At 52.4% G+C, this 22859-nt stretch overlaps 1 long non-coding RNA gene across 1 annotated transcript in view; it reads right to left on the reverse strand.

The window, feature by feature from the left end:
* Positions 1 to 6107: 6107 nt before the first annotated feature.
* Positions 6108 to 22859, reverse strand: part of LOC138293301 (uncharacterized) — a 126282-nt gene continuing 109530 nt past the window's right edge. The window contains exon 3 of the long non-coding RNA XR_011202955.1: positions 6108 to 6179. This is a non-coding gene — a long non-coding RNA (uncharacterized lncRNA). The remainder of the gene's footprint in view (positions 6180 to 22859) is intronic.

Consider the following 22859-nt stretch of genomic DNA (forward strand, 5'->3'; position numbering starts at 1 on the left):
CCAACAAATGAAACAACTAAAAACCACTCTTGTTTACTATAGTGTATAATCACAAAAAGTATTGGCAAATATGAGCTCCAGGATGAGTAACCAAAGAAATCTTCTTTATTATTTCTTCACATATTGCTCCAGCCAAGCCAACACGTGTTTCATCTGGGTTAAATCTTCCCCATTGACTTCCTCAGGGCTTCTTATGGCTGTCAATAATATATATACAATAATAACTATTTTACATATATACATTCATAAATTATGTCCCTAAATTTCTATTCCATACAGACATATATTTATATACCTTCTATATAGTGCACATATTCTATTTAAGTAAAAAACAGTGGAAATTCCCATAAACTAGAAATACTCCAAAAATATATTACGACATATCCATCACCTTAGTGATAAACCAACGTTCTATGTGTTCCAAACGTGCACAAACAAGTGAATTCCCTTATTCCTATCAGTGCTCTTAAAAATATACCTGCTAGTAAAACTGTCCTAAATCCTCTTTTCAAGTCAATTTCCCCAAAACCGATTTCTATAAGTACCAATATAATAGTGACTAGTACAATATTAATATCCCTAGAGAAACTCCAATTGTCCCATACATTAGCTTCTCTCTTTCATGCTTGCTTACCTCCTTAATTATTGCTATGCTGAACTTAGTTCTAATGAAATCAAGTATTATTTATGAACATATCTGTGAAGGGAATGTAAAGAAGACCTCAGTATACACATAATCAGCATCTCTTTTAAAAAACTCTTGTCATCTCTTGTACTCATTGTCACACCCACCTCTATATTGGATAGACTCTGTATCGTTGACGAGCGATCAAACGGGAGTACGCGTAAAAGCATAAAACAGACTGCGAGTCTAACTGTGGCTTAAAAAGCCACGCCTTACTCTTGTTAGAGAGTGAAAGAGGACTTCCTTCGATCGTCTACGATAATCTTAGACTATACTGAGTCCGTCTTCTCAACACTGATCCTTATTCGTAAATATTGAAAGAGGATTCCCTCTTTTACTTGCAGTGTATTTTTACTAGATAACTAAAACAAACTTCCTTCCATTTCTTACGATCACAATAGACTCTATTAAGTCCGTATTTTAAACACTAATTCTTATTCATAAATAAAAATAAACAGAGAAATAAAAAAATAAAAAGTAAAAAATGAACTCCTACTTCTACTTGCAATGTAAAAGAGCACCTAACCTAGTATCTACAGCTATTCTACGAATTTGATACATACAATAGCCCTCACTAAACAGTGTAATACATCATATTAACTTATATTCGTGTAATCCCATTTATTACAGCCATATTCCTCCAAAAGTTATCAAATTTATTTAAAAAACTATCACTAGCATACCTTATAATAAATCACAAAATATAGAAAACAAAACTAACCTATATTATACAAGATGAAAAAGCCATAGATTCTTTGGTTTTGAACATATCAAAACGAGTCAGAGAGGAGGAAATAGGGAACTTGCACTAAGGAGGAAAGAATCCATGTGGATTATGAGATTACAAGCAGTTGAATGTGGATTAAATTCAGATTATGAATTGGAATATTTTTTAGGAGATCGATAAATTATATGTGAATACAGTAGTGAAATATGTGTACCAAACTATGCACACACAAGGTAGGTTACTTTATAATACATTATTTTAAATGGGCATATATGTAGAGTGATTATTTAATGATAGGAACATTATATAGTATAGGAGATATATAGATGGGTAATAGAAAGATTATGGCTTTTTCGTTGGTTGTTGGAGGTGTATGCTGCTGGACTTGGGTGCAGGTCGTGGGCAGTGTGTGTGTGTGAGGTGGCTGTTGGGTGTCTGAATGCTGGTGAGTGTGTCCTTTAGTAGGGGGGACGGACAGGGTGGGAGAGGACACAGGGGATGCGTGTGTGGATGTTGTGGAGGTGTCTGCTAGTGAGGTGTGTGAGTATGGACGTGACTGTGAGGGAGGTGGCGAAGGAAGAGGGGGAGACAGTAGAGGCAGTAGATGTGGTTGTGTGTGCAACTGTCTGGTGTTTGTGTGAGAGCTTGTGGGATGAAGTGTGGTGCCTGTGTTGGACTGGGCCACTCTTGAGTGATGTCTTGTGTGCATGCTCGTCTGTATGTGTGTATGGGATGGGTTAGGGTTCAGGAGACTGGGACTGGGAAGTGGTAGTTGGAGGGGGGAAGGTAGAAATAGGGACAATGGCTGCCATCAGAGAGGAGGCCAGAGCCTGAATCGATCTATGTTGGGCCACCAATCCACTGTGGATGCCCTCCAGGAATGCATTGCATTGCTGCATCTGGGATGCCAGCCTATGGATGGCATTCACAATGGTTGACTGCCCTACAGAGATGGATCTCAGGAGGTCAATAGCCTCTTCACTCAGGGCATCAGGGCTCACTGGGGCAGGGTCTGAGGTGCCTGGGGTGAAGGAGATGCCCACCCTCCTCGGTGAGTGGGCACAGGCAACTCGCTGAGGGGCTACTGGGAGGGCAGTGCTGGTACAGGGGGGTGGCGGCTTTACCTGCATCTGGGGTGGTCAGAGAGGTGTCCGCCACCACCAATGAGCTTCCATCGGAGGAGGTATATGAGTCAGTGTTGTTACCTCCTGTCTCCGCCGTGGTGCTCCCCTTGCCCTCCATCCCACTGGTTCCCTCGACGTCGGTGGACTCTGCCTCCTGGGTCCTGTGGGATGCAGCTCCCTCTGTCGCCGGTGCCCCTGCTTTTCCACCAGATGATGCTAATGCACACATGGACAGGATGACAGAAGGAAAAAGGGGGGAGAGAGAAAGGGAGCATGAGGTCAATTACTGCACCAACACCACAGAAGGCATGCACAGCATTGTCACACACAGGGATCAGCATTGAGCACTATGCATTGGACTGTCAAACAATTGATTATATGCCACAGCAAGATGAGGGCCAACCACTGCCAACTGCACCCCTCCTGTGACCCACTAAGCCCTGTCTGACATGGAATACAACCTAGCTAGGTTACCTTGTTTTGCCTTTCAACCATTACCCTTGAGCTGGATCCCCCTGCAATGTCTGGCCTGGCATTAAGGGGCACCCGCTAACTGACACCCACCACCAGGATCTGATGGCGTCTCAGGTCCTCCCACCATTTCTGACAGTTGGTGCTCCGCCTGCCATAGACCCCCAGGGTCCGCACATCCTTGGCGATGGCACGCCATAATCCCTTCTTTTGATGGACGCTGACCTGCAGAGGCGATACAGATGGGAGGACACCATTGCACATACAATCCAGCGTGTCAATGGCCCACCAATCCAATTTCTATCACCATTGGCACACACATCACCCGGCGCACACCATGTACACCACCACAAGACACCCCCCCCATGATACGATGCTTGCACACACATTTCCATGCATCCTTCCCACATGCATTGTGCGCAAGGTGTACTCACCTGTTGGTCTGGAGGACCAAACAGCAGTCCATACTGGGGTAGGACCCCATCCACCAATCGCTCCAACTCCTCCGCAGTGAAGGCAGGGGCCCTTTCCCCTGTCACACCGGTGATGGTAGGTTCCAGACACAGGTCACAGCAGCACACGCAGTGTAGGTATTCTCCTGTTGAAGGTCAGGAAGCAAGTGAGGAATCAGATACAAAATGGTGGTCACCGTCACCACCGGCACGGATCCCCATTGGCCACTGTACTCCATAAAGCCCAATATTATCCAGTAAGAAATTGCACGGCAGTGCAAGACTGCCTTCCGCGACGGCGGAGGTACCCCACTTCCACCTGTCCCTACATACAGGGCAGGCGGTCGCCGTTTCATGGTGGTGGACAACAATCAGTTTAACCTTAACTGTGTCACTGCATAGATTTGCACTCACCTTGCCATTCCCACTGTCCCATCAAATACGTGCACTATGTAAACTTAGGTGGGGGTTCCATTGTTCAAATTGTGACAGCCTACTCACTCTTGTGTCCCTTAGATACCTACCTCTGCAGATGATTGGTAGGAGAAGACGAATCCCCATGTACAGACCACTTGTGGACTTGACCACAATGGAGGACAACCATGTACTGACTTATAGACTGGACAGGGCCACAATCATAGAGCTGTGTGCCCAATCGGAGCCTGCTATCCGTCATCCCACTGGGATCCCCCATCTTGTGCAAGTGCTATCAGTGCTCCATTTCCTGGCAACTGGTTCTTTCCAAGTGACAGTGGGCTTGGCAGCAGGAATTTCACAGCCAATGTTTTCAATCGTGCTGGCAAGGGTTTTGTCTGCCCTGGTGAAACACATGTGCAGCTACATTGCTTTCCCCCAACTGGAAGATTGGCCATTGTGAAGGCAGGATTCTATGCAATGGGGCATATCCCCAATATTATTGGGGCGATTGACCGTACACATATAGCATTTGTCCCCCCCCACCCTCCCCAGAATGAAAAGGTGTTCAGGAATCGTTTCCACTCACTGAATGTGCAAATGGTGTGCCTGGCAGACCAATACATCCCTCACATCACTGACAAGTATCCTGGGTCGGTTCATTACGTCTTTGTCCTGAGGAATAGCAGCATCCCAAATGTGATGGCCCAACTACAGAGGCACAGGGTGTGGCTAATAGGTGAGCTAGAGTCCCCACCCACTGTTTATCAGTGTATGCCTTATGGTGTTGTGCCATAGGTTTGTGTAAGGCTAAATGTTGTCCCTCAATACTTGCAGGTGACTCTGGCTACCCAACCCTATCGTGGCTAATGACCCCTGTGAGGAATGCCAGGACAGGGGCTAAGGACCGTTATAATGAGGCACATGGGCAAACCAGAAGAATAATTGAGAGGACCTTCGGCCTCCTGAAGGCCAGGTTCAGGTGCCTCCATCTGACAGGTGGATCCTTATGCGACTCATCCGGAAAGGTCTGACAGATAGTAGTGACATGCTGCATGTTGCACAACCTGGCCCTCAGACAACATGTGCCTTTTCTGCAGGAGTAGGGGACTGAAGATGACCCTGTGGCAGCAGTGGTCCCTGAGGACAGTGAGGATGCGGAGGCAGAGGATGAGGATGAGGAAAACAGAACATCAGTTACACATCAATACTTACAATGGCACACAGGTGAGACAGTGGAACTGACCATTACTCTGACTATTGATGTCTTCTGTGTGGCTGTAGCATGACAGAAATGTTTACTCATTCTGTCAGTGCTGCTAAACTATTTTAAAGTTGTGAAAAAAAGCGCTGTTGCATATTATAATATTCACTTTTGGTTACATCTGAAGGAGAATTGTACCTTATTGTTAGATTCTTGGCTGGTTTGATGATCTGTCTTGGCTTCTTGTGGTGCTTGTTGGCTTGGTGTGTGTTCTTTTGAGAAGTATGGTGTAATATGCACTGCAAAGAGTTATACATGGCAACAGTTTCAGTGTTATTGAGCAAGAGTTTAGGTCACATTGATTTAACATCATTCAACGTTTTTCTTTGTTTTAGGTTTTTGTTTGACATAATAATGTTAACTTCCTATGTTTTTGCTATAGCACTTTCCCTAGAGGTCTGCCCTGACTAGAGTTATATTAGTAAGTCTGCCCCTGCTCTCTTTTTTGCACCTTCCCTGGGGTCAATCCTGACTGGAGTTCGTATAGTAAGTTTGCCTGCTGCCCATCCCTTTCCTTGAGGTCAGACCTGACTGGAGATAGAACAGGAAGACTACCCCCTGACCACTGTCCAGCACTTTCCCTGGGGTCAACCCTGACTGGAGTTCGAATAGTAAATATGCCCCATGCCCACTGTCCTGCATCTTCCCTGAAGCCAGCCCAGACTGGAGCAATAAAAGTACGTTAACCCGCTGTCCACTGTCCTGTGCTTTCCTAGGGATGAGCTCTGACTGGAGTTAAATTAAGTAGTTTGTTCCATGCATGTCTTGTACCTCCAGTCTTCCCTGCAGTTAGACCTAATTATTACTGAAGCATTGAATGTATTTTATTAAACAAAACGTTCAATGTCATTTAAATGCTGCAATTCCATTTTATTGTGGGGAAAATTGTTTTGTTAACTTCAGATTTTTGTCTCTTGCTTACATTTGAATGGGAATTTCACCTTGTTGTTGTTTTCTTGGATGGTTTGATGTTTTGGCTTGTCTTCTTGTGGCACTTGGTGGGTTGTTCTGACTTCTTTTGGAAAGTAAGGCGCAGGATTTACTGCAAAGAGTTTCACATACATTAACACTTCTTATGTTTTTGAGCACGATTTTAGGCCACAGAGATTTAAGATCATTCATGGTTGCTTCTATACTTTCTTTTCTTTTTTAGAAACACATCGTACTGTTAACTTCCTTTTTTTCTACAGTGCCTTACCTGTGGTCAGCCCTCATTGGAGTTAGAAGAGCAAGTTTGCCGCTGACCACCGCCCAGCACCTTCCTTGGGGTCAGCCCTGACTAGAGTTAGATATTCCCTGGGGTCACCTTGACTGGAGGTTGAATAGTGAGTTTGCCTCCTGCCCACTGTGCAACCCCTTCCCTCAGGTCAGCTATGACTGGAGACAGAATTGTAAGTCTGCCCCCTGCCCAGCACATTCACTGGGTTCATCCCTGATTTGTGCTTATTACTTGATTCTTTAAAGGTTTTAATCATTAAATTACATGAAATGTTCTTTAGTGATTCTTTGATTTTCTTTAATTATTGTATTAAATAGAAGTCAATCTTTCAATAACATAAATATTAGTTTTAACAAATAGATCCTTTAGTAAATATTATTTGATAACATTGCTTAATTATGTGGAATTGGTATCACTTCTTACTTTTGTCACAAGGTGGCAGTGTAACTCTCTGAGAGAAGCTGCTGCTCTGGTTTCCACGTCTGACCACCTCAGAGAGCGGAGTGGCAATGTTCACAAAATTGTAGACAGCTGATTTTGAAGTGCTGGTGAGGTGCAACTACACTTTCAAATAAAATATCCCTCAGAATTCATTTTTTTATAGATTCAAAATACAACTGGACTATTAATTTTAGTTGAAATATGTAGGAAGTTGGCTCAGTATATACTATTTTAAAGTAAGAAATAGTGTGCACAGAGTCCAAGGGTTCCCCTTAGAGGTAAGATAGTGGCAAAAAGAGATAATTCTAATGCTCTATTTTGTGGTAGTGTGGTCGAGCAGTAGGCTTATCAGAGGACAGTGTTAAGCATTTGTTGTACACGCACAGGCAATAAATGAGGAACACACACTCAAAGACTTACTCCAGGCCAATAGGTTTTTATATAGAAATAAATATTTTCTTCATTTATTTTAAGAACCGTAGGTTCAAGATTTACAAGTAATACTTCAAATGAAAGGTATTTCACTCAGGTATACTAGGAACTTTGAATAATCACAATAGCATGTACAGTTTTGACAAAAATGGCAATAAGCTATTTTAAAAGTGGACACAGTGCAAAAATCAACAGTTCCTGGGGGAGGTTAGTAATTGTTAAGTTCACAGGTAAGTAAAACACTTACAGGGTTCAAAGTTGGGTCCGAGGTAGCCCACCGTTTGGGGTTCAAGGCAACCCCAAAGTTACCACACCAGCAGCTCAGGGCTGGTCAGGTGCAGAGGTCAAAGAGGTGCCCAAAACACATAGCTTCATGGGAAACAGGGGTGCCCCGGTTCCAGTGTGGCAGCAGGTAAGTCAAATCAAATCAAATCAAATCAAATCATTAACATTTATAAAGCGCGCTACTCACCCGTGCGGGTCTCAAGGCGCTAGGGGGGAAAGGGGGGGTTATCGCTGCTCGAACAGCCAAGTCTTTAGGAGTCTCCGGAAAGCGGAGTGGTCCTGGGTGGTCCTGAGGCTGGTGGGGAGGGAGTTCCAGGTCTTGGCCGCCAGGAAGGAGAAAGATCTCCCACCCGCCGTGGAGCGGCGGGTGCGAGGGACGGCAGCAAGTGCGAGGCCAGCGGAGCGGAGGGGGCGGGTGGGGACGTAGAAGCTGAGGCGTCTGTTGAGGTATTCCGGTCCCTTGTTGTGGAGGGCTTTGTGTGCGTGGGTGAGAAGACGGAAGGTGATCCTTTTGCTGACTGGGAGCCAATGCAGGTGTCTCAGGTGTGCGGAGATGTGGCTGTTGCGGGGTACGTCGAGGATGAGGCGGGCCGAGGCGTTTTGGATGCGTTGCAGGCGGTTTTGGAGTTTGGCTGTGGTCCCGGCGTAGAGGGTGTTGCCGTAGTCCAGGCAGCTCGTGACGAGGGCGTGGGTCACGGTTTTTCTGGTGTCGGCGGGGATCCAGCGGAAGATCTTACGGAGCATGCGGAGAGTGAGGAAGCAGGCGGAGGACACGGCGTTGACTTGCTTGGTCATGGTGAGAAGAGGGTCCAAGATGAAGCCGAGGTTGCGGGCGTGGTCTGCGGGGGTCGGTGCGGTGCCGAGGGCCGTGGGCCACCAGGAGTCGTCCCAGGCGGACGGGGTGTTGCCGAGGATGAGGACTTCAGTTTTTTCAGAGTTCAGCTTTAGGCGGCTGAGCCTCATCCAATCTGCGACGTCGTTCATACCCTCTTGTAGGTTGGTCTTGGCGCTGGCGGGGTCCTTGGTGAGGGAGAGTACAAGTTGGGTGTCGTCGGCGTAGGAGGTGATGATGATGTCGTGCTTGCGTACGATGTCGGCGAGGGGGCTCATGTAGACATTGAAGAGTGTCGGGCTGAGCGATGAGCCTTGAGGTACGCCGCAGATGATCTTGGTGGGTTCTGAGCGAAACGGAGGGAGGTAAACTCTTTGGGAGCGGTTAGCGAGGAAGGAGGCGATCCAGTCCAGGGCCTGGCCTTGGATCCCGGTGGAGCGTAGGCGGGTGATTAGGGTGCGGTGACAGACGGTGTCAAAGGCAGCCGAGAGGTCGAGGAGAATGAGGGCGACTGTTTCACCGTTGTCCATCAGGGTTCTGATGTCGTCTGTGACTGAGATGAGGGCGGTTTCCGTGCTGTGGTTGGTTCGGAATCCGGTTTGTGAAGGGTCGAGCAGGTTGTTGTCTTCCAGGAAAGTGGTCAGCTGTTTGTTGACGGTCTTTTCTATTACCTTGGCTGGGAAAGGTAGAAGAGAGATGGGGCGGAAGTTTTTCAGGTCGCTTGGGTCAGCCGTAGGTTTCTTTAGTAGGGCGTTGACTTCAGCGTGCTTCCAGCATTCGGGGAAGGTAGCAGAAGAAAAAGAAGAGTTGATGACGGTCTGGAGGTGCGGGGCGATGATGTCGTCGGCTTTGTTAAAGATGAAGTGCGGGCAGGGGTCCGAAGGGGCGCCGGAGTGGATAGAGTTCATGATGGATTTGGTTTCTTCCGTGTTGATGTGGGTCCAGTTGTTGAGGGTGATGTCCGGGGAAGCGGGTTCAGTGATGTATGGTTGGGTCTGGTGTCCGAAGCTGTCGTGGAGGTCGCTGATCTTGCGATGGAAGAAAGTGGCGAGGGATTCGCACAAATCCTGTGAGGGCGTGACGGCGTTGGCGCTGGCGCTGGGGTTGGAGAACTCTTTGACGATGCTGAAGAGTTCTCTGCTGTTGTGGCTGTTTTTGTCTAGTCTGTCGGTGAAAAAGTTCCTTTTGGCAGTGCGGATCAGGTGGTGGTGTTCGCGTGTAGCGTTCTTGAGGGCGGTCATGTTGTCAGCGGTGTGGTCCTTGCGCCAGGCCTTCTCAAGGGCACGACAAGTTTTCTTTGATTCTTTGAGGGTGTCAGAGAACCAGAGAGGTTTTTTGGTGTTGGTCTGTCGATGCGTGCGTTTGAGGGGAGCAAGGTTGTCAGCGCAGTTGGAGATCCAGTTTGTGAGGTTGAGAGCTGCGTCGTTGGGGTCGGTGGTGAGGGTGGGTTGGTTGGCGGCGAGAGCGGAGAAGAGTTGCTCTTCAGGGATCTTGTTCCACTGTCGATGAGGGATGGGTTGAGTGCGGAGGTGGGAGGTCTCGCGTCGGAATGTGAAGTGGACGCAGCTGTGGTCGGTCCAGTGTAGGGCAGAGGTGTGGCTGAAGAAGACGTGTTTGCTGGCGGAGAAGATAGGGTCGAGCGTGTGTCCGGCGATGTGGGTGGCGGTGTTCACCAGTTGTTTGAGGCCGAGGTTGGCGAGGTTGTCGAGCAGGGTGGTGGTGTTGGGGTCGTTGTTTTGTTCCAGATGGAAGTTGAGGTCGCCTAGGAGGATGTAGTCCGGTGAGGCGAGGGCGTGCGGGGAGATGAAGTCGGCGATGGCGTCGCTGAAAGAGGCGCGAGGTCCGGGAGGACGGTAGACGAGGGATCCTCTGAGGGTGGTCCTTGGGTCGGTGCGAATCTGAAAATGCAGGTGTTCAGCGGCGAGGGGGGGGTCTTCGGTGGAGGTGGTGACGCTGATGGAGTCTTTGAAGATGATGGCGACACCTCCTCCTACTTGGTTGGTGCGGTCTTTTCTGGAGATCTTGTAGCCTTCGTGGATGGCGGGTAGCGATGTCTGGAGCAGAGGAGGCGTTCATCCATGTCTCCGTGATGAAGGCGACGTCCGGGGCTGTGGAGTCCAGGAGGTCCCAAAGTTCAACGGCGTGCTTGTGGACGGAACGACCGTTGATCAGGATGCACTTGAGGTGGTTGATGGCGCGTGGGCTTGTGGTCGTGGTACTTGCGTGGTGGAAGATGCGTTTGCAGGAGTTGCAGGCGAAGGGTCCATGGGTGCGTTTGGGGTGAGCTAGGAAGCAGGTTTTGGAGCGCCCTGGGTTGAGGGCGTGGAGGGTGGTGGGGTCGTAGCGGATCAGCGGGGCTTGGGGGAGCTGGGGACCAGGGGTCGTGGCGCTGGGCGCGGGCCAGGCGCGGACGGGCGCAGACGGGCTTGCCTCTGGCGCGCCTCCGGCGTGCCCGCTGCGCAGTCGCGCAGCGGCCGCCATAAGAGGTAGGAGGGGGGGGGAGGGGTCAGCTGGGGGCGAATGGGAGCTGGGGGGCGGGGGCGTGCAGGAGGTCGCGGCGGGAAAGCGCAAGGGAGGGGGGGGACAGGTAGAGTGAGAGGAGCTGGGGGAGGGGGTTTAGGGTGGAGGAGGGTGAGTGTTAGGAGGTTTGGAGATTAGGGAGAGAGATAGGAGTAGGGTTGTGAAGATAGGGGAGGGGGGGTTGTAGAGGTGGGTGAGGGAGAGAGGTAGAGTGAGAGGATAGGGAGATAGGTAGTAGAGGGGGTGGCGGGAGGGGGGGAGAGATAGAGAAATAGATAGAGAAAATAGATAGAGAAGTCGATAGATAGGGAAATAGATAGATAGACAGATAGGTAGGTAGGAGGAGGTGGAGAGTGGGGGAGTTAGATAGTGAGATAGGGAGCTAGAGAGATAGGAAGATAGGAGGAGTGAGGGAGGTAGATAGCGAACGGGTTAGCTAGGGGTGAGAGAGGGGGAGGCGAGTGAGGGAGGGGGATGAGGAAGGAGCAGGAGGGCAGGCTCGGGGGAAGAAGAAGGAGGAGGTAGAAGAGCCGAAGACAGAAGAACAGAAGACAGAAGAACAGAAGACCGGAAGAGCAGAAGACAGAAGAACAGAAGAACAGAAGAACAGAGAAGAACAGAGAAGAACACAGAAGAACCGAGAAGAAGAACACAGAAGCACCGAGAAGAACAGAGAAGAAGAACACAGAAGACCGGAAGAACACAGAAGAACAGAAGGGAAGAACAGAAGAACAGAAGAACACAGAAGAAGATTGCAGAGGGGGGGCGAGGAGGAAGAGACAGAGAGGAGGAAAAGAAGCAGGAGCAGGAGAGAAGGTGAGTGGCGCGGGGCAGGGCGAGGGGCTGGGAGGAGGGGGGTACTTACAGTTAGGTGGGTCTCAGGAACACAGGAACTCGGGAACTTGGAGGAGCTGCAGCGGCAGGGGGAGCGACCTACCCTTGGGTCAAGGGTCGCTACCACTGTCGCGCAGCGGCCGCCATAAGAGGTAGGAGGGGGGGGAGGGGTCAGCTGGGGGCGAATGGGAGCTGGGGGGCGGGGCGTGCAGGAGGTCGCGGCGGGAAAGCGCAAGGGAGGGGGGGGGACAGGTAGAGTGAGAGGAGCTGGGGGAGGGGGTTTAGGGTGGAGGAGGGTGGGTGTTAGGAGGTTTGGAGATTAGGGAGAGAGATAGGAGTAGGGTTGTGAAGATAGGGGAGGGGGGGTTGTAGAGGTGGGTGAGGGAGAGAGGTAGAGTGAGAGGATAGGGAGATAGGTAGTAGAGGGGGTGGCGGGAGGGGGGGAGAGATAGAGAAATAGATAGAGAAAATAGATAGAGAAGTCGATAGATAGGGAAATAGATAGATAGACAGATAGGTAGGTAGGAGGAGGTGGAGAGTGGGGGAGTTAGATAGTGAGATAGGGAGCTAGAGAGATAGGAAGATAGGAGGAGTGAGGGAGGTAGATAGCGAACGGGTTAGCTAGGGGTGAGAGAGGGGGAGGCGAGTGAGGGAGGGGGATGAGGAAGGAGCAGGAGGGCAGGCTCGGGGGAAGAAGACGGAGAAGGTAGAAGAGCCGAAGACAGAAGAACAGAAGACAGAAGAACAGAAGAACAGAAGACCGGAAGAGCAGAAGACAGAAGAACAGAAGAACAGAGAAGAACAGAGAAGAACACAGAAGAACCGAGAAGAAGAACACAGAAGCACCGAGAAGAACAGAGAAGAAGAACACAGAAGACCGGAAGAACACAGAAGAACAGAAGGGAAGAACAGAAGAACAGAAGAACACAGAAGAAGATTGCAGAGGGGGGGCGAGGAGGAAGAGACAGAGAGGAGGAAAAGAAGCAGGAGCAGGAGAGAAGGTGAGTGGCGCGGGGCAGGGCGAGGGGCTGGGAGGAGGGGGGTACTTACAGTTAGGTGGGTCTCAGGAACACAGGAACTCGGGAACTTGGAGGAGCTGCAGCGGCAGGGGGAGCGACCTACCCTTGGGTCAAGGGTCGCTACCACTGTCGCGCAGCGGCCGCCATAAGAGGTAGGAGGGGGGGGGAGGGGTCAGCTGGGGGCGAATGGGAGCTGGGGGGCGGGGGCGTGCAGGAGGTCGCGGCGGGAAAGCGCAAGGGAGGGGGGGGGACAGGTAGAGTGAGAGGAGCTGGGGGAGGGGGTTTAGGGTGGAGGAGGATGAGTGTTAGGAGGTTTGGAGATTAGGGAGAGAGATAGGAGTAGGGTTGTGAAGATAGGGGAGGGGGGGTTGTAGAGGTGGGTGAGGGAGAGAGGTAGAGTGAGAGGATAGGGAGATAGGTAGTAGAGGGGGGTGGCGGGAAGGGGGGAGAGATAGAGAAATAGATAGAGAAAATAGATAGAGAAGTCGATAGATAGGGAAATAGATAGATAGACAGATAGGTAGGTAGGAGGAGGTGGAGAGTGGGGGAGTTAGATAGTGAGATAGGGAGCTAGAGAGATAGGAAGATAGGAGGAGTGAGGGAGGTAGATAGCGAACGGGTTAGCTAGGGGTGAGAGAGGGGGAGGCGAGTGAGGGAGGGGGATGAGGAAGGAGCAGGAGGGCAGGCTCGGGGGAAGAAGACGGAGGAGGTAGAAGAGCCGAAGACAGAAGAACAGAAGACAGAAGAACAGAAGACCGGAAGAGCAGAAGACAGAAGAACAGAAGAACAGAAGAACAGAGAAGAACAGAGAAGAACACAGAAGAACACAGAAGAACCGAGAAGAAGAACACAGAAGCACCGAGAAGAACAGAGAAGAAGAACACAGAAGACCGGAAGAACACAGAAGAACAGAAGGGAAGAACAGAAGAACAGAAGAACACAGAAGAAGATTGCAGAGGGGGGGCGAGGAGGAAGAGACAGAGAGGAGGAAAAGAAGCAGGAGCAGGAGAGAAGGTGAGTGGCGCGGGGCAGGGCGAGGGGCTGGGAGGAGGGGGGTACTTACAGTTAGGTGGGTCTCAGGAACACAGGAACTCGGGAACTTGGAGGAGCTGCAGCGGCAGGGGGAGCGACCTACCCTTGGGTCAAGGGTCGCTACCACTGTCGCGCAGCGGCCGCCATAAGAGGTAGGAGGGGGGGGGAGGGGTCAGCTGGGGGCGAATGGGAGCTGGGGGGCGGGGGCGTGCAGGAGGTCGCGGCGGGAAAGCGCAAGGGAGGGGGGGGACAGGTAGAGTGAGAGGAGCTGGGGAGGGGGTTTAGGGTGGAGGAGGGTGAGTGTTAGGAGGTTTGGAGATTAGGGAGAGAGATAGGAGTAGGGTTGTGAAGATAGGGGAGGGGGGGTTGTAGAGGTGGGTGAGGGAGAGAGGTAGAGTGAGAGGATAGGGAGATAGGTAGTAGAGGGGGTGGCGGGAGGGGGGGAGAGATAGAGAAATAGATAGAGAAAATAGATAGAGAAGTCGATAGATAGGGAAATAGATAGATAGACAGATAGGTAGGTAGGAGGAGGTGGAGAGTGGGGGAGTTAGATAGTGAGATAGGGAGCTAGAGAGATAGGAAGATAGGAGGAGTGAGGGAGGTAGATAGCGAACGGGTTAGCTAGGGGTGAGAGAGGGAGAGGCGAGTGAGGGAGGGGGATGAGGAAGGAGCAGGAGGGCAGGCTCGGGGGAAGAAGACGGAGGAGGTAGAAGAGCCGAAGACAGAAGAACAGAAGACAGAAGAACAGAAGACCGGAAGAGCAGAAGACAGAAGAACAGAAGAACAGAAGAACAGAGAAGAACAGAGAAGAACACAGAAGAACCGAGAAGAAGAACACAGAAGCACCGAGAAGAACAGAGAAGAAGAACACAGAAGACCGGAAGAACACAGAAGAACAGAAGGGAAGAACAGAAGAACACAGAAGAAGATTGCAGAGGGGGGGCGAGGAGGAAGAGACAGAGAGGAGGAAAAGAAGCAGGAGCAGGAGAGAAGGTGAGTGGCGCGGGGCAGGGCGAGGGGCTGGGAGGAGGGGGGTACTTACAGTTAGGTGGGTCTCAGGAACACAGGAACTCGGGAACTTGGAGGAGCTGCAGCGGCAGGGGGAGCGACCTACCCTTGGGTCAAGGGTCGCTACCACTGTCGCGCAGCGGCCGCCATAAGAGGTAGGAGGGGGGGGGAGGGGTCAGCTGGGGGCGAATGGGAGCTGGGGGGCGGGGGCGTGCAGGAGGTCGCGGCGGGAAAGCGCAAGGGAGGGGGGGGGACAGGTAGAGTGAGAGGAGCTGGGGGAGGGGGTTTAGGGTGGAGGAGGGTGAGTGTTAGGAGGTTTGGAGATTAGGGAGAGAGATAGGAGTAGGGTTGTGAAGATAGGGGAGGGGGGGTTGTAGAGGTGGGTGAGGGAGAGAGGTAGAGTGAGAGGATAGGGAGATAGGTAGTAGAGGGGGTGGCGGGAGGGGGGGAGAGATAGAGAAATAGATAGAGAAAATAGATAGAGAAGTCGATAGATAGGGAAATAGATAGATAGACAGATAGGTAGGTAGGAGGAGGTGGAGAGTGGGGGAGTTAGATAGTGAGATAGGGAGCTAGAGAGATAGGAAGATAGGAGGAGTGAGGGAGGTAGATAGCGAACGGGTTAGCTAGGGGTGAGAGAGGGGGAGGCGAGTGAGGGAGGGGGATGAGGAAGGAGCAGGAGGGCAGGCTCGGGGGAAGAAGACGGAGGAGGTAGAAGAGCCGAAGACAGAAGAACAGAAGACAGAAGAACAGAAGACCGGAAGAGCAGAAGACAGAAGAACCGAGAAGAAGAACACAGAAGCACCGAGAAGAACAGAGAAGAAGAACACAGAAGACCGGAAGAACACAGAAGAACAGAAGGGAAGAACAGAAGAACAGAAGAACACAGAAGAAGATTGCAGAGGGGGGGCGAGGAGGAAGAGACAGAGAGGAGGAAAAGAAGCAGGAGCAGGAGAGAAGGTGAGTGGCGCGGGGCAGGGCGAGGGGCTGGGAGGAGGGGGGTACTTACAGTTAGGTGGGTCTCAGGAACACAGGAACTCGGGAACTTGGAGGAGCTGCAGCGGCAGGGGGAGCGACCTACCCTTGGGTCAAGGGTCGCTACCACTGTCGCGCAGCGGCCGCCATAAGAGGTAGGAGGGGGGGGGAGGGGTCAGCTGGGGGCGAATGGGAGCTGGGGGGCGGGGGCGTGCAGGAGGTCGCGGCGGGAAAGCGCAAGGGAGGGGGGGGACAGGTAGAGTGAGAGGAGCTGGGGGAGGGGGTTTAGGGTGGAGGAGGGTGAGTGTTAGGAGGTTTGGAGATTAGGGAGAGAGATAGGAGTAGGGTTGTGAAGATAGGGGAGGGGGGGTTGTAGAGGTGGGTGAGGGAGAGAGGTAGAGTGAGAGGATAGGGAGATAGGTAGTAGAGGGGGTGGCGGGAGGGGGGGAGAGATAGAGAAATAGATAGAGAAAATAGATAGAGAAGTCGATAGATAGGGAAATAGATAGATAGACAGATAGGTAGGTAGGAGGAGGTGGAGAGTGGGGGAGTTAGATAGTGAGATAGGGAGCTAGAGAGATAGGAAGATAGGAGGAGTGAGGGAGGTAGATAGCGAACGGGTTAGCTAGGGGTGAGAGAGGGGGAGGCGAGTGAGGGAGGGGGATGAGGAAGGAGCAGGAGGGCAGGCTCGGGGGAAGAAGACGGAGGAGGTAGAAGAGCCGAAGACAGAAGAACAGAAGACAGAAGAACAGAAGACCGGAAGAACAGAAGACCGGAAGAGCAGAAGACAGAAGAACAGAAGAACAGAAGAACAGAGAAGAACAGAGAAGAACACAGAAGAACCGAGAAGAAGAACACAGAAGCACCGAGAAGAACAGAGAAGAAGAACACAGAAGACCGGAAGAACACAGAAGAACAGAAGGGAAGAACAGAAGAACAGAAGAACACAGAAGAAGATTGCAGAGGGGGGGCGAGGAGGAAGAGACAGAGAGGAGGAAAAGAAGCAGGAGCAGGAGAGAAGGTGAGTGGCGCGGGGCAGGGCGAGGGGCTGGGAGGAGGGGGGTACTTACAGTTAGGTGGGTCTCAGGAACACAGGAACTCGGGAACTTGGAGGAGCTGCAGCGGCAGGGGGAGCGACCTACCCTTGGGTCAAGGGTCGCTACCACTGTCGCGCAGCGGCCGCCATAAGAGGTAGGAGGGGGGGGAGGGGTCAGCTGGGGGCGAATGGGAGCTGGGGGGCGGGGGCGTGCAGGAGGTCGCGGCGGGAAAGCGCAAGGGAGGGGGGGGACAGGTAGAGTGAGAGGAGCTGGGGGAGGGGGTTTAGGGTGGAGGAGGGTGAGTGTTAGGAGGTTTGGAGATTAGGGAGAGAGATAGAAGTAGGGTTGTGAAGATAGGGGAGGGGGGGTTGTAGAGGTGGGTGAGGGAGAGAGGTAGAGTGAGAGGATAGGGAGATAGGTAGTAGAGGGGGTGGCGGGAGGGGGGGAGAGATAGAGAAATAGATAGAGAAAATAGATAGAGAAGTCGATAGATAGGGAAATAGATAGATAGACAGATAGGTAGGTAGGAGGAGGTGGAGAGTGGGGGAGTTAGATAGTGAGATAGGGAGCTAGAGAGATAGGAAGATAGGAGGAGTGAGGGAGGTAGATAGCGAACGGGTTAGCTAGGGGTGAGAGAGGGGGAGGCGAGTGAGGGAGGGGGATGAGGAAGGAGCAGGAGGGCAGGCTCGGGGGAAGAAGACGGAGGAGGTAGAAGAGCCGAAGACAGAAGAACAGAAGACAGAAGAACAGAAGACCGGAAGAGCAGAAGACAGAAGAACAGAAGAACAGAAGAACAGAGAAGAACAGAGAAGAACACAGAAGAACCGAGAAGAAGAACACAGAAGCACCGAGAAGAACAGAGAAGAAGAACACAGAAGACCGGAAGAACACAGAAGAACAGAAGGGAAGAACAGAAGAACAGAAGAACACAGAAGAAGATTGCAGAGGGGGGGCGAGGAGGAAGAGACAGAGAGGAGGAAAAGAAGCAGGAGCAGGAGAGAAGGTGAGTGGCGCGGGGCAGGGCGAGGGGCTGGGAGGAGGGGGGTACTTACAGTTAGGTGGGTCTCAGGAACACAGGAACTCGGGAACTTGGAGGAGCTGCAGCGGCAGGGGGAGCGACCTACCCTTGGGTCAAGGGTCGCTACCACTGTCGCGCAGCGGCCGCCATAAGAGGTAGGAGGGGGGGGGAGGGGTCAGCTGGGGGCGAATGGGAGCTGGGGGGCGGGGGCGTGCAGGAGGTCGCGGCGGGAAAGCGCAAGGGAGGGGGGGGGACAGGTAGAGTGAGAGGAGCTGGGGGAGGGGGTTTAGGGTGGAGGAGGGGGAGTGTTAGGAGGTTTGGAGATTAGGGAGAGAGATAGGAGTAGGGTTGTGAAGATAGGGGAGGGGGGGTTGTAGAGGTGGGTGAGGGAGAGAGGTAGAGTGAGAGGATAGGGAGATAGGTAGTAGAGGGGGTGGCGGGAGGGGGGGAGAGATAGAGAAATAGATAGAGAAAATAGATAGAGAAGTCGATAGATAGGGAAATAGATAGATAGACAGATAGGTAGGTAGGAGGAGGTGGAGAGTGGGGGAGTTAGATAGTGAGATAGGGAGCTAGAGAGATAGGAAGATAGGAGGAGTGAGGGAGGTAGATAGCGAACGGGTTAGCTAGGGGTGAGAGAGGGGGAGGCGAGTGAGGGAGGGGGATGAGGAAGGAGCAGGAGGGCAGGCTCGGGGGAAGAAGACGGAGGAGGTAGAAGAGCCGAAGAGAGAAGAACAGAAGACAGAAGAACAGAAGACCGGAAGAGCAGAAGACAGAAGAACAGAAGAACAGAAGAACAGAGAAGAACAGAGAAGAACACAGAAGAACCGAGAAGAAGAACACAGAAGCACCGAGAAGAACAGAGAAGAAGAACACAGAAGACCGGAAGAACACAGAAGAACAGAAGGGAAGAACAGAAGAACAGAAGAACACAGAAGAAGATTGCAGAGGGGGGGCGAGGAGGAAGAGACAGAGAGGAGGAAAAGAAGCAGGAGCAGGAGAGAAGGTGAGTGGCGCGGGGCAGGGCGAGGGGCTGGGAGGAGGGGGGTACTTACAGTTAGGTGGGTCTCAGGAACACAGGAACTCGGGAACTTGGAGGAGCTGCAGCGGCAGGGGGAGCGACCTACCCTTGGGTCAAGGGTCGCTACCACTGTCGCGCAGCGGGCGCCATAAGAGGTAGGAGGGGGGGGGAGGGGTCAGCTGGGGGCGAATGGGAGCTGGGGGGCGGGGGCGTGCAGGAGGTCGCGGCGGGAAAGCGCAAGGGAGGGGGGGACAGGTAGAGTGAGAGGAGCTGGGGGAGGGGGTTTAGGGTGGAGGAGGGTGAGTGTTAGGAGGTTTGGAGATTAGGGAGAGAGATAGGAGTAGGGTTGTGAAGATAGGGGAGGGGGGGTTGTAGAGGTGGGTGAGGGAGAGAGGTAGAGTGAGAGGATAGGGAGATAGGTAGTAGAGGGGGTGGCGGGAGGGGGGGAGAGATAGAGAAATAGATAGAGAAAATAGATAGAGAAGTCGATAGATAGGGAAATAAATAGATAGACAGATAGGTAGGTAGGAGGAGGTGGAGAGTGGGGGAGTTAGATAGTGAGATAGGGAGCTAGAGAGATAGGAAGATAGGAGGAGTGAGGGAGGTAGATAGCGAACGGGTTAGCTAGGGGTGAGAGAGGGGGAGGCGAGTGAGGGAGGGGGATGAGGAAGGAGCAGGAGGGCAGGCTCGGGGGAAGAAGACGGAGGAGGTAGAAGAGCCGAAGACAGAAGAACAGAAGACAGAAGAACAGAAGACCGGAAGAGCAGAAGACAGAAGAACAGAAGAACAGAAGAACAGAGAAGAACACAGAAGAACACAGAAGAACCGAGAAGAAGAACACAGAAGCACCGAGAAGAACAGAGAAGAAGAACACAGAAGACCGGAAGAACACAGAAGAACAGAAGGGAAGAACAGAAGAACAGAAGAACACAGAAGAAGATTGCAGAGGGGGGGCGAGGAGGAAGAGACAGAGAGGAGGAAAAGAAGCAGGAGCAGGAGAGAAGGTGAGTGGCGCGGGGCAGGGCGAGGGGCTGGGAGGAGGGGGGTACTTACAGTTAGGTGGGTCTCAGGAACACAGGAACTCGGGAACTTGGAGGAGCTGCAGCGGCAGGGGGAGCGACCTACCCTTGGGTCAAGGGTCGCTACCACTGTCGCGCAGCGGCCGCCATAAGAGGTAGGAGGGGGGGGAGGGGTCAGCTGGGGGCGAATGGGAGCTGGGGGGCGGGGGCGTGCAGGAGGTCGCGGCGGGAAAGCGCAAGGGAGGGGGGGGGACAGGTAGAGTGAGAGGAGCTGGGGGAGGGGGTTTAGGGTGGAGGAGGGTGAGTGTTAGGAGGTTTGGAGATTAGGGAGAGAGATAGGAGTAGGGTTGTGAAGATAGGGGAGGGGGGGTTGTAGAGGTGGGTGAGGGAGAGAGGTAGAGTGAGAGGATAGGGAGATAGGTAGTAGAGGGGGTGGCGGGAGGGGGGGAGAGATAGAGAAATAGATAGAGAAAATAGATAGAGAAGTCGATAGATAGGGAAATAGATAGATAGACAGATAGGTAGGTAGGAGGAGGTGGAGAGTGGGGGAGTTAGATAGTGAGATAGGGAGCTAGAGAGATAGGAAGATAGGAGGAGTGAGGGAGGTAGATAGCGAACGGGTTAGCTAGGGGTGAGAGAGGGGGAGGCGAGTGAGGGAGGGGGATGAGGAAGGAGCAGGAGGGCAGGCTCGGGGGAAGAAGACGGAGGAGGTAGAAGAGCCGAAGACAGAAGAACAGAAGACAGAAGAACAGAAGACCGGAAGAGCAGAAGACAGAAGAACAGAAGAACAGAAGAACAGAGAAGAACAGAGAAGAACACAGAAGAACCGAGAAGAAGAACACAGAAGCACCGAGAAGAACAGAGAAGAAGAACACAGAAGACCGGAAGAACACAGAAGAACAGAAGGGAAGAACAGAAGAACAGAAGAACACAGAAGAAGATTGCAGAGGGGGGGCGAGGAGGAAGAGACAGAGAGGAGGAAAAGAAGCAGGAGCAGGAGAGAAGGTGAGTGGCGCGGGGCAGGGCGAGGGGCTGGGAGGAGGGGGGTACTTACAGTTAGGTGGGTCTCAGGAACACAGGAACTCGGGAACTTGGAGGAGCTGCAGCGGCAGGGGGAGCGACCTACCCTTGGGTCAAGGGTCGCTACCACTGTCGCGCAGCGGCCGCCATAAGAGGTAGGAGGGGGGGGGAGGGGTCAGCTGGGGGCGAATGGGAGCTGGGGGGCGGGGGCGTGCAGGAGGTCGCGGCGGGAAAGCGCAAGGGAGGGGGGGGGACAGGTAGAGTGAGAGGAGCTGGGGGAGGGGGTTTAGGGTGGAGGAGGGTGAGTGTTAGGAGGTTTGGAGATTAGGGAGAGAGATAGGAGTAGGGTTGTGAAGATAGGGGAGGGGGGGTTGTAGAGGTGGGTGAGGGAGAGAGGTAGAGTGAGAGGATAGGGAGATAGGTAGTAGAGGGGGTGGCGGGAGGGGGGGAGAGATCGAGAAATAGATAGAGAAAATAGATAGAGAAGTCGATAGATAGGGAAATAGATAGATAGACAGATAGGTAGGTAGGAGGAGGTGGAGAGTGGGGGAGTTAGATAGTGAGATAGGGAGCTAGAGAGATAGGAAGATAGGAGGAGTGAGGGAGGTAGATAGCGAACGGGTTAGCTAGGGGTGAGAGAGGGGGAGGCGAGTGAGGGAGGGGGATGAGGAAGGAGCAGGAGGGCAGGCTCGGGGGAAGAAGACGGAGAAGGTAGAAGAGCCGAAGACAGAAGAACAGAAGACAGAAGAACAGAAGACCGGAAGAGCAGAAGACAGAAGAACAGAAGAACAGAGAAGAACAGAGAAGAACACAGAAGAACCGAGAAGAAGAACACAGAAGCACCGAGAAGAACAGAGAAGAAGAACACAGAAGACCGGAAGAACACAGAAGAACAGAAGGGAAGAACAGAAGAACAGAAGAACACAGAAGAAGATTGCAGAGGGGGGGCGAGGAGGAAGAGACAGAGAGGAGGAAAAGAAGCAGGAGCAGGAGAGAAGGTGAGTGGCGCGGGGCAGGGCGAGGGGCTGGGAGGAGGGGGGTACTTACAGTTAGGTGGGTCTCAGGAACACAGGAAATCGGGAACTTGGAGGAGCTGCAGCGGCAGGAGGAGCGACCTACCCTTGGGTCAAGGGTCGCTACCACTGTCGCGCAGCGGCCGCCATAAGAGGTAGGAGGGGGGGGGAGGGGTCCGCTGGGGGCGAATGGGAGCTGGGGGGCGGGGGCGTGCAGGAGGTCGCGGCGGGAAAGCGCAAGGGAGGGGGGGGGACAGGTAGAGTGAGAGGAGCTGGGGGAGGGGGTTTAGGGTGGAGGAGGGTGAGTGTTAGGAGGTTTGGAGATTAGGGAGAGAGATAGGAGTAGGGTTGTGAAGATAGGGGAGGGGGGGTTGTAGAGGTGGGTGAGGGAGAGAGGTAGAGTGAGAGGATAGGGAGATAGGTAGTAGAGGGGGTGGCGGGAGGGGGGGAGAGATAGAGAAATAGATAGAGAAAATAGATAGAGAAGTCGATAGATAGGGAAATAGATAGATAGACAGATAGGTAGGTAGGAGGAGGTGGAGAGTGGGGGAGTTAGATAGTGAGATAGGGAGCTAGAGAGATAGGAAGATAGGAGGAGTGAGGGAGGTAGATAGCGAACGGGTTAGCTAGGGGTGAGAGAGGGGGAGGCGAGTGAGGGAGGGGGATGAGGAAGGAGCAGGAGGGCAGGCTCGGGGGAAGAAGACGGAGGAGGTAGAAGAGCCGAAGACAGAAGAACAGAAGACAGAAGAACAGAAGACCGGAAGAGCAGAAGACAGAAGAACAGAAGAACAGAAGAACAGAGAAGAACAGAGAAGAACACAGAAGAACCGAGAAGAAGAACACAGAAGCACCGAGAAGAACAGAGAAGAAGAACACAGAAGACCGGAAGAACACAGAAGAACAGAAGGGAAGAACAGAAGAACAGAAGAACACAGAAGAAGATTGCAGAGGGGGGGCGAGGAGGAAGAGACAGAGAGGAGGAAAAGAAGCAGGAGCA

This window comes from Pleurodeles waltl, chromosome 4_2 (genome assembly GCF_031143425.1).
Source record: "Pleurodeles waltl isolate 20211129_DDA chromosome 4_2, aPleWal1.hap1.20221129, whole genome shotgun sequence".
NCBI classification, from domain to species: Eukaryota; Metazoa; Chordata; class Amphibia; order Caudata; family Salamandridae; genus Pleurodeles; species Pleurodeles waltl.